The 18,056-nt window shown below is 49.2% G+C and overlaps 1 long non-coding RNA gene across 3 annotated transcripts in view; it reads left to right on the top strand.

The window, feature by feature from the left end:
- Window positions 1–18,056, top strand: part of LOC111560903 — a 156,855-nt gene that overhangs the window by 66,493 nt on the left and 72,306 nt on the right. For all 3 annotated transcript variants that reach the window (XR_006599824.1, XR_006599825.1, XR_002743198.2), the window contains exon 4: window positions 13,064–13,226. This is a non-coding gene — a long non-coding RNA (uncharacterized LOC111560903). The remainder of the gene's footprint in view (window positions 1–13,063; window positions 13,227–18,056) is intronic.

Below are 18,056 nucleotides of genomic sequence, written 5' to 3'. Positions count from 1 at the left end.
GAGAATGCCTTGATCCTGCCTGGGCTGCTCGAAGGTCTGTCCAGGTTCCTGTGGTTTTGTCCGTCAACTCAGCATTGGAGGCGATGTGTCCCCATTGTCCTGTGGAGGCTCTTCCTCCTACATGAGTCAGATGTGCTGTGCCCCAAAGAGCTTTTGAATCCAGTTACACTTATGAGGACAGCTCGCCATGGCTGGACCCAGGGCGTTTAATTCCTTGTGGGTCTCACAGTGGCCATCTGGAGAGCCTGCTGCCCTATGCTCAGTGCTATAAACTACCTCAGTCCTAACAACTACTGATGAATAGCATATTCAGAGTAGACAAATTCGTCATTTACTGATCATCTACTGAGTGCTAGGCACTGGGGACAGCAGGGCACAGGGGAGAGCAGGGCAAAGTCCCTGCCTTCATGGGGTTCACATTTCTACCCAGAGGCAGACAAAAATAAGAGAACAAGTACAAATGATGTTTCAGAGAGGTAGTTGGTGCTCTAAAACATAAAGCACGGTGGGAGCCATAGAAAGTGACAGGAAAGAAGAGACAATACCAGGAAGATGGGGACATCTGGGCAGAGATCTGAACAATGAGGGAGCTACTGAAAGACCCGAGAAGGAAGTTTGGTTTGAGGGGACAGCCAATGTCAAGGCCCTGGGACAGGAACTGACTTTGCACAACAGTGAGAACAGTGAGCAAGGGGCAGGATGGGAGGAGATGGGGTCTGACCCTGACGGAACAGATCCAACAGAACTTGACTTCTATAGCGTGAGGAATGGAATGTGATTGCCTCACTCAATTATGCACTCCTTAAGTCAAGACTATAAACCCAGTGAACCAGTTTCACCACACAGCATTCTGGGATGAGCACTGGACTGAGAGTCAAGAGATTGCAAGTTAGTCTGGCTCGGCTACTTATTTGCTGTGGGACCTCAGGCAGATCCCTTAACCTCTCTGTGCCTTCATTCTTCACCTATAAGACTAAAAAAGTAGAGGCCCCTTCAGCTCCAAATCCTTGGAGTTTACAACAAGTCAGTGTATTTCAGATGCAGAAAGCTAGGTTGTTATTTGAGAAAGAAGTGAAGGAGGAAGAAGAGGAGGGAGAGGAAAATGAGGAGGAGGCAGAGTCCCTTCCAGATCTATGTTCTTTGCCTCTGTAAACAGCCAGCAGAACAGGAGCACACGAAGAGTGTTGCCAATGCCCTGATGGTGAGATCGCTTAGGAAAGACGTGAGGGAGGGTGTGCTCTGTCCCTGACCACGGTGCCACACGACAGCACCAACAAGTCATTTGAGAAACTAGTGGGGTTGTTCTGAGAGCCTCCAGGAATAAATAAAAGAAATTATAAGAAGAGCCAACAGGGAGAAACTTGAACGTGCTCACGGAGGGATATGTTGGAGTTTCATGTCCTTCAGGGCTTGGGATATTTTTGCCAAGTGGTGAAGAGTAGGGAGAAGAAAACGTGCAGGTAGAGGGGCTCTTCTGAGAGACAAAGGCTCCAGGGAAGGCCCAGCTGGTGGAAGGGGCCCCAAGATGATGATTGCCAGGGTTTTTCCCTGGGAGGTATGTGGGGCAGGCCCAGGCCGGTGTCCCTGAGCAGGTGATCCTGAAGGTGTCTTCTCCTAAAACTGAAATGCTCTCTAGTGCATGGTGGGGACAGAAACTTTCCATGAGGCGTAGAGCATAGGTAAGAACCGTTCTTTGGAGTCAAAAACACCCAAGTCTGAATCCTAGCTCACCTGTGTGAACTTGGGCAAGTCCCTTAATGTCTCTATGCTTAAAAAAAAAAAAAAAAAGATGCTACTGACATCAACATCATGGGGTTGGTGCAGAGATTATGTTAATGTTAAGTAGAGAGTAAAAAAAAAAATAATACTGCCCTTTTCCACCAGGGCCTGAACCAATTCCTAAAATAAATAGGAGTCCTCATATGGAGGCCCCACATCACCATTATTATTGATAAAGGTCATAACATGTGACTCATATTGACAGGATTTCCTGATACTGAGCCCCAGAACTGACAGACCTACCTGGCCCCCAGCAGCCCTGAACCTGCACCCCAGGAACACTCATGGGGACAGGGAGCCCAAGGGTTAGTTCCCCCAAAGAGGCTGGTAGGCAGAGGTTCTGCTGCACATACTCAGTTCTTCCTCCCAACTCACCAATCAGATGAGTCGCTCCCTAAAGGAGAGAGAGAGAGAGAGAGAGAGACCCAGGGGTGTTTCAGCGGGTAGACCTCACTCCCTGTGGAAGAAACCTCAACAGTAGGGAATGATCTAAACACAAAATCAGGAGATCTATGTGACATGGTTGGCACAGGAACCGGGATCTGGTAAACGCGCAGTAAATTGCCACTTTATTTTATTTATTTATTTATTTTTTTTAACGTTTATTTATTTTTGAGACAGAGAGAGACAGAGCATGAACGGGGGAGGGGCAGAGAGAAGAAGACACAGAATCTGAAACAGGCTCCAGGCTCTGAGCTGTCAGCACAGAGCCCGACGCAGGGCTCGAACTCACGGACCGCGAGATCATGACCTGAGCCGAAGTCGGCCGCTTAACCGACTGAGCCACCCAGGCGCCCCTTAAATTGCCACTTTAAACAGTGTCTTCAGCCTGGCATGGTTGGCTCATTCTTCCATGCCAGTATTTATCAGGCGTGGTCTATGGGCAGTGTTTTGTGCCCACTGCTAGGGAGGACACGAGAAACAAGTCCACCCTGAGCCCTCCACCCCTCTGCCCATTCTGCTGCTGCTATCACTATTTCTTACTCCTAGCTAAGGTTTACGAATTGGGTATTCCACATCGGAAACTCTCGTGGGCTCCTGATGTGCACCATCTCACGTAATTCTCAAAACTCTTAAACGCTTGGTATTACACATCACCTCTGTAGTTGTGGAATCTGGGACAAATGGGTGAAGGCCTTGCTCAGGGAGGCCTAGTGGGCGAGTGCTGGGCGGGACCAAAGCTCCTGATGGTTACGTAGCAAGACACATCGATGTGGGACGACCAGGTCTGTCCCTCAGCCGTCGCCCTGGGTGGTGCATCACACATCACAGGCAACCAGGGCTGAGAGGTCCCCAGGGAGGGCTTTGGCGTGACGGTGGCCTTGCCATCAGCATTTGAGAAAAGCAGATGAGGTGGCCAACGTGTATGTCTTCAGGACATTTCCCAAGCCGTTTGGGCATGACTTCGCTTCCCCGAAAGGGACATAAACTTGGAAGGAATAGAATCGTCCTGAGGAGGGAATGAAAGTGAATTCAAGCTGATTCAAGGGGCAGGGGACCAGCTTCAAAACCAGCCCTTCCATAATGAGGCCGCCTGCTTGGAGCTCACGGAGATCTGCTGGGCTCCGGATGGCATCGTTGTTTGGCTGTCCCTTTAGCCAGAGCTTTGGCTCTTTTCTCGAGGGCAGGGCTGCTCGATTCCCCGAAGCTTCGCCTCGGCCAGCCTCTAGCACTGCTGTGCTCACGAGGTGCGATTTGGCCAGAACAGCTCTGCAGTTCACATGCGCGCACTGGACCTCTCCCCAACACAGCCCCTCAGCTGCCTGGGGCCTGACGCATCTCTCACGGTTGCCCCACAAGGCCCCCTCTTCTCCTTGGCTCGGGGGTGGGTGGTGGGGGTTCCCGGTCCTAAAGGGGAAATGGTAGTGTGCACATTGTCCAGGAAGAAGTTGTTTTCAGTTTATGAGGCTTAATGGACTGCCCTCCCCACCCAATTTTAATAATGTTGCTAATGCGCCAGAGAGAGGAACTAAGGAATTCACCTTTCACAGTTAGTAAAAGTTGCAGGACCCCTGTGTGAAGACACACAGGCTTTCATGATAGGAGCTTTAGGTTGAAAAAACATATAAACCAACAGGGCACGGAGGAAAGAGGATCAACATTTAACTGTTTAGAGTGTGTCTTAACTGGGGTCTCCCAAGAAGCAACCCCGAGACAAGGTCTGGAAGCAAATGGTTTAGTTGGAAGGGGATCCCAGGCAGCACGAGAAGGAGGGGGGCAGTGACACAGAGAAGGGAAGGAAGCTGGTTACCACCCAAGGACACTGGCGGTTCGTCCTGGAGAGTTCTGGAAACAGTGCGGCTCACAAGCCTCTTAAACGCCAGCCTCCACCAGCCTCGGTGGAGGGCGTGGCATGCCTCAAGCTTGCCTTGTCCTGGGAGGCCACAGCAAGCGTTCACAGCCACAGAAGCTCTTGGAAAGAGATGCAGATGCCTTTAGGTAGAGGTGAGGTCAGGCTGCTCAGAAATGGTACACAGCCCAAGGGTACAGCTGGGGCTCTGACAAGGTCTGCTGCACCGTGGGAGCTGATGCCTTCCAGACGACATGTCATTCATTATAACCTGATAATGCCGGTGGTGTGGTCCACACTACATAGGTGGGGGGGGGGGGCTGAGGGTCAGAGGATGCAGTGTTTCCCAACCAGAGTGTTATTCTTTACAACCTAAGGTGTTTCCATCTCTTCCGTCCTCCCCAACTAAATACCAGTGGTGTTCCCCTCTCCCCTAGGCATAGTGACTAACTGGCTATCTGAATGGGGAAAGAATGCCCTCCTTGCCCCCCACCCCCACCCCCCACACACACTCACACAAGTGCTGCGTGGGAAGGTCTTCCTTTTAGACCACTTTGCATTCTACCCCAGGGTCATGATTATTGATTCGACTAAGAATGAGCCGAGCTGAGGCAACGTCATTCTTGGAGCACACTTTACTTGACCTCTGTAAAATGGACGTCCTTAAACTGAGCTCACAGTTGTGTTGAAGAATTGAATACTGAACACGAAGGTAGCACAGCGTCTGATCGAAAGTCAGTGCTCAGAAACTGTTAGCCATTATTACCCCTTGAGGGGGTCAGGAATCTATTTCTTTCCTATTCCTTATTTCTTGCCCCCTCTCTTTCCGTTTCCTGCCCTCCCTCCCCTCCCTGCCGCCGCCGGCCCCCTGTCCGTTCTCCGGGAGACATTCAGGGCAGAGGAAAGAACTGATGTTTGAGTCTCTGTCCACACGAAATAAAAGTGCCGTCAGTCAGGCCAGAGTCATCTGTAGCCGCAGCTGGAGAGGCCAGAGAAAGACCAGCCAGGGTCTGGCCCCCCAGTGTTAGGGAGGGTTATGTGTGTGTGTCCAGCAAGCAGGGAGCTCAGCGTACATAACGTGCACACCGGGGCATCCAGCTGCACACTCATTAACACTAATGTGTAAGTCAACGTCACCCTCACCAGAATTTACCCGGATGTCTTTTTTTTCTTTGCTGTGGAGGCAGGTCTTTCATAAGCTTTTAGTGGAGTTTTATAACTTCTGTGATATTCAAGGCATGCTCCAGCGGCCGGGACGGCTTCAAAGGGGGGGGACTCAGGCCAGCTCACATTTGCTTGGGTCAAGGTTATGAGGCATTGTGAGCTGCCTCTAAGCAGAGGAGCCTCAGCCCGTGTTTGCTCTGGTGGCCAGTCCAGAGTCATTCCAGGCTTTGCACCACCTTCCACATCCTCAGCCAGGATGAAGGGAGGACCCAGACCAATATTAGTCTGATGGCATTTGTGGGTGGGACGGTGGCAGCTGAGAGGGAGTGAATTTGACCTCTTCAGATGACGCGTATCAAGCTCCGTAGGCAGGATTCAGACTCAGTCATTTGCGCAGGAGATGAGGCTTCATCTGTATGATGCATCCCTTCGCATCAGAGTAATAACTGGGAGTAATGAGAGGACTTAACACGAGTCCACCACGTTGCAGATGCTGCGAACACGCTGTTCGGTGCCTCCCCACAACCCTCATCGGTATTAATATTCCCATCTTACGCATAAAGAGGCAAACTCAGAGCAAGGATTTGACCGCTGAGGCCACAGAGCTAGTGAGAAACACAGTGGGGATTAGGATCCTTTGGGCAGCTAAGTCTCGTCTAGGGTGTCTCAGCCTCGGACTGTTGCCATTCGGGAATAGATGATTCTTCATCATGGGGACTGTCCCGTGCATAGTAGGATTTCGAGCAGCATCCCTGACGTCTCCCCACTAGATGCCAGTAGCATCTTCCCAACTGCAAAACCCAAAAGTGTCTCCCCTCCAGATGTAGCCCCAGTTGACATTTCCTTTCCATGGGAAGAACCTCCATCTCATGCTTCTACAAAGAGCATGGTCGGAGGGCGACACTCGGCCCCAAACCCTGGCAACATCCGAGCCTCAGTCTCCTGGCTTCCCTTTTAGCCTCTCCCCGCAAAAGCTTCTCAGTTCATCAGTCCTGTGACCTCCTCCATTCATTCACTCGTTTGCTCAATGACTATTTCTTGAATACTCTATACTCTATACCAGGAGACAGAGAAACAAACAATCAAAACCCTCCTGCCCTGATGGAGGTAATATTCCAGTGAACAGAAATCGCTCAATAGGTGTTACAACCCATGTGCCTGCACTGATGCATTTTATTTTCACACCAACCACTGCTACTTTCAGTGTCTCCGGGCACGGTCTGAGACACTGAGAGGCTAGAAAACTTGCTGAGGTCCCGGCTAGGGAGTAGTGGGAGTTGAGAGTTAAGGCCAGGCGCCGGGCTCCAGACCTGTGCACCTGCCCCTGCATTCCCCTGCCTTTTTCAATCTGCACCTTCACCCCACATCTCTTTCCCACGGTCTTGGATATTGCCACACAGAGTCCTGGTGTCTTTCCAGATATGCAGGCAAATGTCATCTCCTCTCCTCACACAAACTGGCCATCCACTGATCTCCCCTGTGAACCAGGCTCGACGTGTTTGTGCCGCCGTGGAGTCATGACCTTTTCCTTCATTCCCTACAACATCTTCTTTTCTCAAGTCCCGCTTTTTTTTTTTTAATGTTTTATTTATTTTTGAGAGAGAGAGAGAGAGAGAGAACAAGCAGCAGAGGGACAGGGAGAGAGGGAGACAGTCTGAAGCCGGCTCCTGGCTCTGAACTGTCAGCACAGAGCCCAACATGGAACTCGAACTTACGAATCATGAGATCATGATGTGAGCTGAAGTCGGACGCTTAACTGATTGAGCACCCCCCAGGCGCCCCAAGTCCTGCTGGTTTTTAAGACAAATCTTCATTCCAGTGACCCAGCTAGGCAAGCCTATTCGTACCCTCTTTTCATAGGTGAGGAAACTGAGGATCAGAGAGGTCAAGTGCCTTGCTCGAGGCCACACAGCCAATAAAGGTTAAAATGTATGCATGTCTTCTGATCACAAGCTTTGTGCTAAGAACAGATCGTTTCATGAAAAATGCTATGTTGCTGCACCTGCCTCAAGAGCCCCTACAAGGTTAAGGACCATGACTTGTGCCGTGTCTGGATCTCTTACTCAGCGTCTAGCACTTGGGTTGATTCAAAGAGCTGGAGCCACGTAGCCCAAGTTGGAAGAACGTGACCCAGACTGTGTCCTAAAGTTAATGCTCTGGAAGTCCGCCAGAGGGCAGTGCTCTCCCCGCGGAAGAGAACTGAGAAGTTCGCTTGAAGTGACCAAAGAACTTGAATCTGAAGAGGTTCCCAGTCACATACACTCACGCCGCGTTTAGAATCTTGCTCGGCTCTCAGACACTGATGAAATCTTGGGGACTGTTACTCAGGCATTGCTAGAGAAGAAATATGGCTTGCGCCCGAGTCTGGCATTTGGCATTTCCTAGCTAGATGATCCTGAGGAAGTCTCTTCATTTCCCTCTGTGTAAGAATATCTGCCTGGTCTCTCTCACTGATGGGGCCACGATGAGGCTAAAACTGGACACGTGTGATAGCGTTACAGCGATTCACTATTATAATTATGGATGTTATGAAATTAATGTAACTGTTAATTCAGTAATTAATTTTGTGCGAAAGCGTTACCTGAAGCCTTGCTATCAGAGCGCGGTCCACGGATGAACTGGCATCACCTGAGAGTTTGTTGGGACTACAGAGTGGAACTCCTCGTAGACTACTGACCTTTAATACTATTTTGGCTATTTTTTAATATTTTTTTAACGTTTTTATTTATTTTTGAGACAGGGAGAGACAGAGCATGAACAGGGGAGGGTCAGAGAGAGGGAGAATAGAACCCGAAGCAGGCTCCAGGCTCTGAGCTGTCAGCACAGAGCCCGACGCGGGGCTCGAACTCACGGACCGTGAGATCATGACCTGAGCCAAAGTTGGACGCTTAACCGACTGAGCCACCCAGGCGCCCCTATTTTGGCTATTTTAATAGTATTTTGTTGACAAGACCTAGTAAGGTCTGACACTGGCTAGAAACAGAAGAGTTTTAATGAGTTAAGAAAATAGCAAGAAAAACAAGTTGTGGAATTTGTTTGGGAGTTAATACTGAGTTCGGTTCATTGTCCCCCATAATAGAAGTGTCCCCGATGATGAGCCTGAGGCATGTTAAGCAAATTGTTTGGAAAGCTCAAAAAAAAAAATGTATCTGTATCCAAGTTATGCCTTAGGGAACTCGACTTGAAGGTAAAATAAAACATCCTGTATTTAAATCAGTTAGGATAGGCTAAGTTATGCTGCGGTAGACAACCTGACATTTGAATGGCTGTAAAACCCCAGAGGTACAGGGCCGTCGCAGGTGGGTGGGGGGCTCTGCTCTGTCACTCAGGAGTCTGGGCTGCTGGGGCCACTACACCCCAAACATTGCAGGGAAAGAGCTCCGGAAGGCCTTGCACCGGAAGCGACATACCACACTTTGACTCACAATTCATTTGGTCCAAGCTAGTCACCCGAGCATGGGGCGTGGGGGCCCAAAGTGCAATCGTATCCTGTGCTTGCAAGGTGAGGAGCTATAAATATTCAGTGATGAGCACTGAATAATAATTCAGTGACGAACACTTAATAATGACCACAAAGCTTATCCCTGAGTTATTCGGGGCAGCAGCTCCCAGAACTGGTTGTGCGGGAGAACTGATTGAGGACAGCCTTGTTCAAGGTACAGATTTCAGAGTCCCTATCCCTGGAATCTGATCCAGAATCAGGACTCTGTTTTAACAAGTGCCCTAAGGGGTCCTGATGCACTGCCTCCACAGACCAGCATTTGAAAACCACTGGCTTTGAGTCTTCCTGTCCCTTAACCCCATCTTGAATTTACAGGGCGCTGGATGTGTTTCCCAGGAACGCCTTGACAAATCACCCCAAACTGGGTGGCTCCAAACAACAGAAATGTAATCTCTCACAGTTCTGGAAGCTGGAAGTCCAAAACCAACGTGTTCTCAGCAAGGCTGGTTCTTTCTGGAGGCTCGGGGGCACAATCCACCCCATGCCTCTCTCCTAGCTTCTGGCTGCAGGATGCAATCCTTGGCATTCACTGGCTTAGAGCCATAGAATTCCAATTTCTGCCTCCATCTCCGCTTGCCCTTCTCTGTGTGTCTATGTGTCCTAAGGGCACTCGAGGAATCCAAAATGATTTCGTTTTTTAAAACCATCATCTAATTCATCTGAAAAGACCATTTATCCAAATAGGGTCACGTTGGGAGAACCTTTCTCGTAAATACCTTTCTGGGGTCCATATTCAATCCACTGCAGGCACACATTCAGACTGAACCCAGTCTCTGCCCGTCCTCTCTGGACAGCCAACAGTGGACTTTGCGAGCCACACACCACAAGGGGTCAGGCAAGCCTTATTTTTCCGCTGCTAGTTCCCTGCAGCACCCAGGAGTCCTTTCAATGTCAGGGCGAAACCACTTGGGCACTCCGCTGTGAGGGTCAACCAGGGCAGGCTGTGGGGCTGGGATCCCAGACCCGGGAGCCAATTTCCCTCCTTGCTGCCTCCTGCAAAACAGAAGGATTGCATGCTAGGCGAGCACGTCTGTTTGTACAGCTGTCTCTGCCAAGCCACTGGGAAAGGTACCTAACATTCCAATAGCCTCGGGCCCATCTAGGACCCGGATGTTGCTGGCATTCCCCTCCTCCGCGGCGAGGGCTATGTTCTTGACAACTCCCAAGGTTGGAGAATTCCGGGTGGATGGTCATAAGATATTATGAGGAAAATAGGTATGGGCATTCAGGACATCAAGCGAACGCTTATTTTTATATTCTCTAAAAGATGGTAGTAATGACAGTACATTAAGTAGAACACCTCAATGTCATTTGACACATCTTGAATTAGTAATAATGGCTCCTCAACAATTATTTTCCATTTAAGCAATTCCTTTGCTCGCCAGAAGCGTTTTAGTGCATTCGGTGGGATAGCATACGTTAATCTTGCTTGGTTTTCAAGATTATGCCTAGGAAGAGGCACATTCCTTTCTGTCTGTGGTTTTTCACTCAGGAATGATGAGTTTGAAATGTGACAACACAGAGCCCCCACGTCACTCTCCCAAAGTCCTAACCTGGAGCGACCTGTGGTTTCTCGCTTGGGTGGTGGTGGGGAGGCATAGGGAAGTACGTCTCAGGGGACTAGAATTTGTCTCAAGCCAATTTTCAGCAGGAGGATGGGATTCCTAAGGAGCTTGGAGTGTCTGGGCCTGGCCTTCCTGCCAAACTGGCCCAGTGCCCCAAGCTGTCAGCTGTGTGGTCCCCTCCTCGGGGCTCTGCCTGACAGTCAGCCGCGGCCTGTCCTGTTTCTTCATCACTTGCTGTGATTTCTGTCCGTGGCCAGTCGGCTTCTTTCATCATTTCATTGGTTTTGTGTTCGGCATTTTCCCTCCTAGAGTGTAAGCTCCTGGAGGTTAGGGGTCTTGTTTGTTTTCCTGGAGCCTGAAACCGGTAGGGCTTGGATAAATTTTCTTTGAAACGACGAAGGTCCACTTGGTTGTGCCTGGAGCTGACCTTCTCGGGGACCTGCTTCCAGGACCTGTTGACTGGTTGTGTGCAGAAATGTTTGCTTTGCACAAAGAAAACCCTCTGCTTATTGTAAACCTTTGCTTTTTGATCTGTAGATTTTTCAGAGTTTGCAATATGCAAATGTGAATTGTAATCTCCAAGAGGAGAATTTACTGTGGACTGTTCTCCAAAATGTTGACCTTCTGTCTTGGCTGCCTGGAGCTGTTCTTCCAGAAGGGGCTTCAGGCAGGCCTGAGCTCCATTCCCCTGTCTGGTTGTGCTGGCCAGCTGTGTTCCCTACTGGCTGGGGGCCCCTTGTCACTGCCGAAGAGACATGGAATGACTTCTGGACAGAGTCGTGACATCTGTGTTCCCAGTCTGGTATAGTCATCTTCAGGCTGTTTCAGTGTGAGCAAGTCACGTCTGTTCTTTGGGCCTTGGTTTCCTTACTCCATTCATTCATTTGGCAGATGTTTATTGAGTGCCTACTAGGTGCCTGGCTCACTGCTAGGCACTGGCGGTAGAATGGTGAGCAATGAAGGCAGTCCTGCCCTCCTGGAGCTTACAGTATAGTCAAGAATAAGGATGTTACCAAACAGTGCATGGAGACGTAATGAAATGTGACCATGACAAGTGCTGTCATGGAGGGGATGTCCCTGATGGGGTATGAGATCCTGATGATGGAGGGTCTAACCTAGTGCAGGGTTGCATACCGTGTAGAGAAGACCACCCAGAGTTGGAAGCTGAAGAATGAACAGGGGTGAAGAAGGGAGGGAGGATTTTTCCAAGCACGGAATCTTCTGGGACTCCAGCCCTGTGGTAAACAGGTAGAGATGAAGGGGGGCCAGTGGGGCTGGAGCAGGGAAGTTGGGGAGTGCAGAGGCCAGGAACAGGCCACCCAGGGGCCCGTGGTGTGGGGGCTGGGCTTTATCCTGAGAGCCATGGGAAACCATAGATGTGTCTGAGTCTTTGAGTGCGGGTGTGAGCAGCATAGAGCAGCATGCGATGGCTTTGCATTTGGACAAGATGATACACTGGGGAGTGGCTTGGAAATGGACCAGAGAGGGCGGCCGTGGGCCACACCGGAGGTTAGAGTAGTGGTTCAGATAGGAGATGGTCATGGAGGATCGGTCCATGAATATTTTTTGAACACCTACTATATGCCAAGTGCTTTTCAGTGAACCAAATAGGCAAAGAACCCTATCCTCATAGAGCTGATGTTTTAGTGAGGGGGGAGATGAATAGTAAACATAATAAGTGAGGGAGCTGAGATGTTGGGAAGCATTATGTGCAAAGGAAAAAGAAAAATAAGTTGAACAGAGTAAGTGAGTTGGGAATGGGGGTAGTTGATGGCAGAGATCCTTAGGAGGTAAAAATGACAGCATTATGGGGCTCCTGGGTGGCTCAGTCAGTCAAGCATTTGACTCTCGATTTTGGCTTAGGTCATGACCTCCCAGTTCATGGGATTGAGCCCCACTCGTCTTCAGGCTCTGTGCTGACAGGCTGGAGCCTGCTTGGGATTCTCCCTCTCCCTCTCTCTCTGCCCCTCCCCCTTCATGTGCACACGTGTGCTCTTTCTTTCTCTCTCAAAATAAATAAACATTTTTAAAAAATGACAGCCTTCTGTGATGGAGGCTGAGAGGTTAAGGGAGAGAGAAGCGTCAAGGTCAACTCGTAGATTTCTGGTTTGTGCAACTGAAGAATGGCTGATCAAGAGTGTACTAGGCCAAACGTGACGCAAGTCTTTCTGATTCTGCAGCCGTGTGGGCCCTGTGGCAGTGGCCGTGGCTGCAGGTGGGCCTGTAATCTGGTCTCTGCATCCCAGAGACCACCCTGCCGTGGGAAGTCCCTCTCCTGGATTCGCCACATGGGATGCGCCACGTCGCTCTCTGTGCATGGCGGGCCCACGCTGTGGGTAGCTGGGGCTCCTGCTGCATTGCCGTCAAGCCCTCTCCCTGGGGTTGGTGGCATCTGTCCCCGTGTGTGCTCACTGATGGAGCTCAACAAACTTGATGTTGCAGACTGCTGCCCCGGGCGGGCACGTTGCCAGCATCGTCTGCGTATCCCTGCCCTTGCCGCTTCCTCTGGCCTGCTGAGTGTCCTGTGTCTCCGGAAATGACTCTGCCTTAACCCTCCAGGGAATAGGGTATTTGTAGGGTGCATTTCTCGAGATGGCCTGGGGGCTGGGGTTCATGAGCTTTAGGAGCTCTGGGGTCTGCATATTCCTAGGGTTCTGGGTCACTTTGACCAGGCTTCCCCTGAATGATGATTTCAGTGACAAGAGGGATAGGGTTGGCTGACCCTGGGACCCGCCTGAATGGTCGCTGCTGTTCCCTCCCTAGAGAAAGCCAAGGCTTCCTGTTGGGCTCCCCTTGGGCAAATGCCTGGCATGGACAAAGGAAGATGATGAAATAACAACCATGATGAATGGCCACTGAATGCTTTGCACACGCTGAAGAGCTTTCTGTGGATTATTTCACTGAAACCTCAGAGCAACTCTATGAGGTAAGTGCTATTAGTATCATCTTTCTCCTTTTAGGGATGATGTAATGAGGCTCAGTGAGCTTGCACAAGTTGCCCAAGGTCACAGAGCTAGCAAGGTACGGAGCTGGATTCACACCCAGGCCAGCCCGTGCTCTGAACCGTCTGCTCTAGCAGCTGATGGATGGGCACGAAGGTCACCCAAGTGGGGGGGGGGCGTTGTTCAGACTCCAGTCCTGACTTTGCACTGCGTCCTGTGGCAATTTGGACCAAGTCCATTTACTCATTCATTGATTCCTTGAATATTGATCAAGTGCCTCCTCTTCAAGGGCTGGGGGCCCGGTGAAGTGATGTCTCACATGAAGGTCTCACACGTGGTAACTGTTGCAGACACATAAGCACATCATCTGGGTTGCAGAGGGTCAGGTGCTTTATGGAGCAAGGCAGAGGTGCGGGTGACAGTGACTGTAGGGGGCAGGGGTGAGGGTCTGGGAAGATGTGGCCTTTGTGTGGAGCCCTGAAAGAGAAAGATGTTTGCCAAGCTTTCCAGGCAGACAGAACTATGAGAGATGGCCCGAAGATGCCCAGAGTGCCTTAGGAACTTTGGGTTGTCTCTATAGGTGGAGTAGAAGTTCACAAGTGTGGTCTTGGTTCTATAATTAGAACCTACATGAGAACCACCTGGGGTGTGTGCAGCCAGTTTGTTAGAATGCAGATTCCACGCTCCGTGCCAGTCCCACTGAACCAGAATCTTTAGGAATTGGGGCCTGGAAATCTGCATTTCAGCCAGTGCCTCAGGACACTGATCTGTACTGAAGTTTGGGACAGGTGAGGAGAAGCAGAGCAGGGACCAGTTCTGGGCTTATAACAGAGGTTGGCAAACTTCTTCTGGAAAGGGAAAGTAAATATTTCAGCCTTTGTGGGCTAAGAGGAAAATTGAGGACACTATGTAGGTACTGATAACCATTTAAGAACTAGGGGCAGCGGGGTGGCTCAGTGGTTAAGTGTCCAACTCTTTTTTTTTTTTAACCTTTATTTTTGAGACAGAGACAGAGCATGAACGGGGGAGGGTCAGAGAGAGGGAGACACAGAATCTGAAACAGACTCCAGGCTCTGAGCTGTCAGCACAGAGCCCGACGCAGGGCTCTAACTCACGGACCGCGAGATCACGACCTGAGCCGAAGTCGGACGCTTAACCGACGGAGCCACCCAGGCCCCCAAGTGTCCAACTCTTGATTTCAACTCAGGTCATGGTCTCACGGTTTGTGGAATTGAGCCCTGCATCAGGCTCTGTGCTGACAGCATGGGGCCTACTTGGGATTCTCTCTCCCTCTCTCTCTGCCCCTACCCCCCCCCCCAAATAAATAAACTTAAAAAAATAACAATACAAAAACAGGTGGTGGGTAGACTTGACCTACCGTAGTCTGAGCATAACCTGCCGGCTCCTGTTTTAGACAGTTACCCATCAGCTGAGTGGAGAAGAACTGGGACAGGCAGAAGTGAGGAGAGCAAAGCCAATGCCATATCCGGGGGAGCGAGGAGAATGTCTGAGTTAGGGCTTGTAGAGCTTCCGAGGGGTGGGGGCTAGAATGTTAAGAGATGGAATAAAGGACAGACTGGACAAGAGCTTGGACAGGAGGGTGGGGCCAAACAAGGAGTCAAGAATAACTGAACCATTGGCTCGTGCTCTTTGGTGGACGGGGATGTCATTAGCTTACTATATGTAAGAACGTGTGTGAACATAGTGCCATGTTGAGCAGAGGTCCCGTGGGTTGAGGACTGAAAGGGACGTCTTTGCATTTGGCCATTCAGAGGTAATTAACGACCTTGTGGGAGTAGATTTAGGAAAGCAGTGGGCATCAGATGTCAATGGATTTGACGGGAATGGGAGTCAGGAAATGGAACAGGTCGGCTCACTGTCCCCACGCTCTGGCCAGCAAGCCCAGTGAGTGCTCTTCTCAGAGGCAGAGCTTGGGGAATGCACAGTCTCTCCCAGCCTAGGGCCCCGACCGCACAGACTACTCCCAGTGCTGGGTCAACTCACCTGGGGGCTTCTTGGTGTGTGTGTGGTGGGTGTTCTTCTCACCATGTGGGTCCTCAGCATTTTCAAGATCCAGTGATTGTTGGTACATGCGTGGAAGATGGGGGAGGAGAGGGGCATCCTTTCCCAGGAAGTGTGTCCTTCCTGTACCTTGGAGATGGCAAACAACCACAGCCCACCCCTAGAAGTAGATGCCCTCATAGTTAGCATCCTTTCTGCAGAGTTTCTGTGCTCTGGCTGGTACCAGTGGCATGGTGGGAAATGACGGAGACTGGGAATCCTGGCTCTGTGCCTGACAGCCTGGTGGTTCTGTGAGGCACTTTAACCTCTCTGAGACTGAATTTCCCTCTCTGCAATGTCAGGGCTTGGACGGGATGGACTCACAGGTGTATTCCAGGTTTGAGCTCCTATTTCTGTGGGATGCTGGGGCAGATGCCTTGCGTGGACACAAGCATCTTCCACTCCAATGTTTTGTTTAGGGGTGTGCCCAGGCTGTGTCCTGAGTGCCTGCTGAGGTGTGTACCGAGGGCACCCCCCCCAAAGTGGGCACACCAGCCTCTGCCCCACCCTGAGGCTCTGCCCCGCACGCCTGAGTTCATCTTACTGTAGTCTCCACGGGCGCTCACTAAACTCATCCTACCCCGTCTCATGTCAACATTTTCTTTGATCGCGGGGGAAATGAGGACATTAAGGACAATGTGATGGTTTCTTTTAAAGCTAACTTTTCTTTTTAATATAAAGAATTGTTCTTTCTTTGAGGTCATTTCCTCTCTCCCTTCATTTAATCGTTAAGATGTGCATTCTTTTATGAAATAAGGGTAAGGGTAGATGGTAGTTTTTTCTACTGACCTTACTTAAGAAAATGGATGTTTGTAACATCCATATGGGTCCCTGCCTGATTTGGGGGGTATCTTATTGAGCCATGAAATCCAAGTTTCTAGGCTGGATTGTGACGCCAAATGGGGATAATAACATTGGGTACTTGCACAGAATTGTTGTGTAGATTGAGGTCCTGCAGGAAGGTACAGTAGAAGGCACAGGAAGGCACAGGAAGGCACTCGTTAGCCACTAGCCACACCCACATCCCCCCCCCCTTTCAGACATTTGGAGGACCCACTCATGAGGGTTCAGAGGAAAACAAGCAGCCGGAACACCACAATGCTCCTCTCCCCAGGGCTGGCTGAATATTTCACCCTTTCTGGAATCCTGCTGTCTGGAATCCTTCCCAGTTAGTTGTTGAAAAGAATAGGGAAATAAACATTACCATTCATGCATTCTTTCATCTCTTTGTTCCTTTATTAACCTTACACCTCTTTCTGTTTAATATGTCCTAGAATTGAGTGTATGGACATGGTAGGATACCAAGCTCCCATTCTGCTTGGAAGACAGACATGCTGGGCCAACAAAAGCTATATGTTGTGGTCAATGCTCTTAATAAAGTCAGATGGAAAGAAGTAGAATGAGGTAGATTACACAACTCTGGTTATTTCTGCAAATGAGCACTATCTTTAATCCTGAGCTTCCTGGAAACCTTGGTAAAAAGGAAAACATGTTCCTGTTGTCCAATATGGTATTCCCAAACTTCCATCATTCTTCAACAGCCATTGCGTGTTTTTTGCCTTTCCTGTGGATCTACCCAAATTTTTACGCACTTGCTTTTTTTTTTTTAAATCAATACAATTATTTCACTTAATTAAATTGAAAAGAAAACTTGATATTTTCATAGCTTGAAGACCACCATCACTTACCACAAATAGAGGATAAACACATACATAAATGCATAATCATTAAAATAAGGAATTGTCTGCTAATATAATTTAAAATAATCTGAAGTTATTCTGTCTGCCACTTAAAATGCACCAGCTACACTAGGGTAATAAAATGACATATGTAAGGTCAATTGAAGACAAACTTCTTTCTTGGCGTAAAATTCAAGGAAATATTCATTGCAAAAGACCAGAAGTTCCATTCAAATGGATGTTTCTTATGAACCCTATAAAAATTAAGGGCATAACATTAAGTCTCAACACACTGAGTGCTTTTCTTTGGGGAGGTGAGCCAGTAGCAAGACAAACATGCTGTTTCTGAAGCTCTGACTCAGGAGTTTGCAAACTTATTCTGTTAAAGGGATCCGTAGCGAAGAGTTAGGCTTTGCGGGCCATATGGTCTCAGCTGCAACTACTATTCTGACTTTGTATCTTGAAGCAGTGACAGACGTGTAAAACAGGAGTGGTGATATTTCAATAAACTTTATTCATGGACAGTGAAATTTTAAATTTTGTATATTTTCACGTGTTATAAAATATTATTGTCTAAAAATTCTTTTCAATCACTTAAAAATTAAAAGCATCTTTAGCTTGTAGGCTATATAAAAACAGTTGTGGGCTGGATTTGGCCCAAGGGCTATAGTTTCGAGAACTTACCAGAGTCGAGATCTGTTATGTTTCGTCCACTGTGGAAGGCTTCACAAACCAGCAGCAAGGTCATGTAAGGGGTTGGCAGCAGAGTTAGAACTAGAACCCAAATTTTTCAGTTTCGAACTGTGGGTCCGTCCCCGTTCTAGATGCTGCCGCTCTGGATGGAGGAAGCATTTACTCTGTGTCAGGCCTGATGTAGGTCTCTTTGTAAATAGAATCTCACTTAATCTTCCCGGCAACCTTTGTGTGGCATTTTGATCCCATTTTGCAGGTAGAGAAACAGAGATTTAGAGAGCTTAGGAATTAAAAAACTGCTAAGTCATGGAGTCATAGTTTATAGCCGGATCTATTTGGTTCCCGGGACTTTGCTAAGGAATTGCCTTGACTTTGATAAAG

This window comes from Felis catus, chromosome B3, assembly GCF_018350175.1.
Source record: "Felis catus isolate Fca126 chromosome B3, F.catus_Fca126_mat1.0, whole genome shotgun sequence".
In the NCBI taxonomy this organism is placed as follows: Eukaryota; Metazoa; Chordata; class Mammalia; order Carnivora; family Felidae; genus Felis; species Felis catus.
This window is presented reverse-complemented; position numbering and strand designations above follow the sequence as displayed.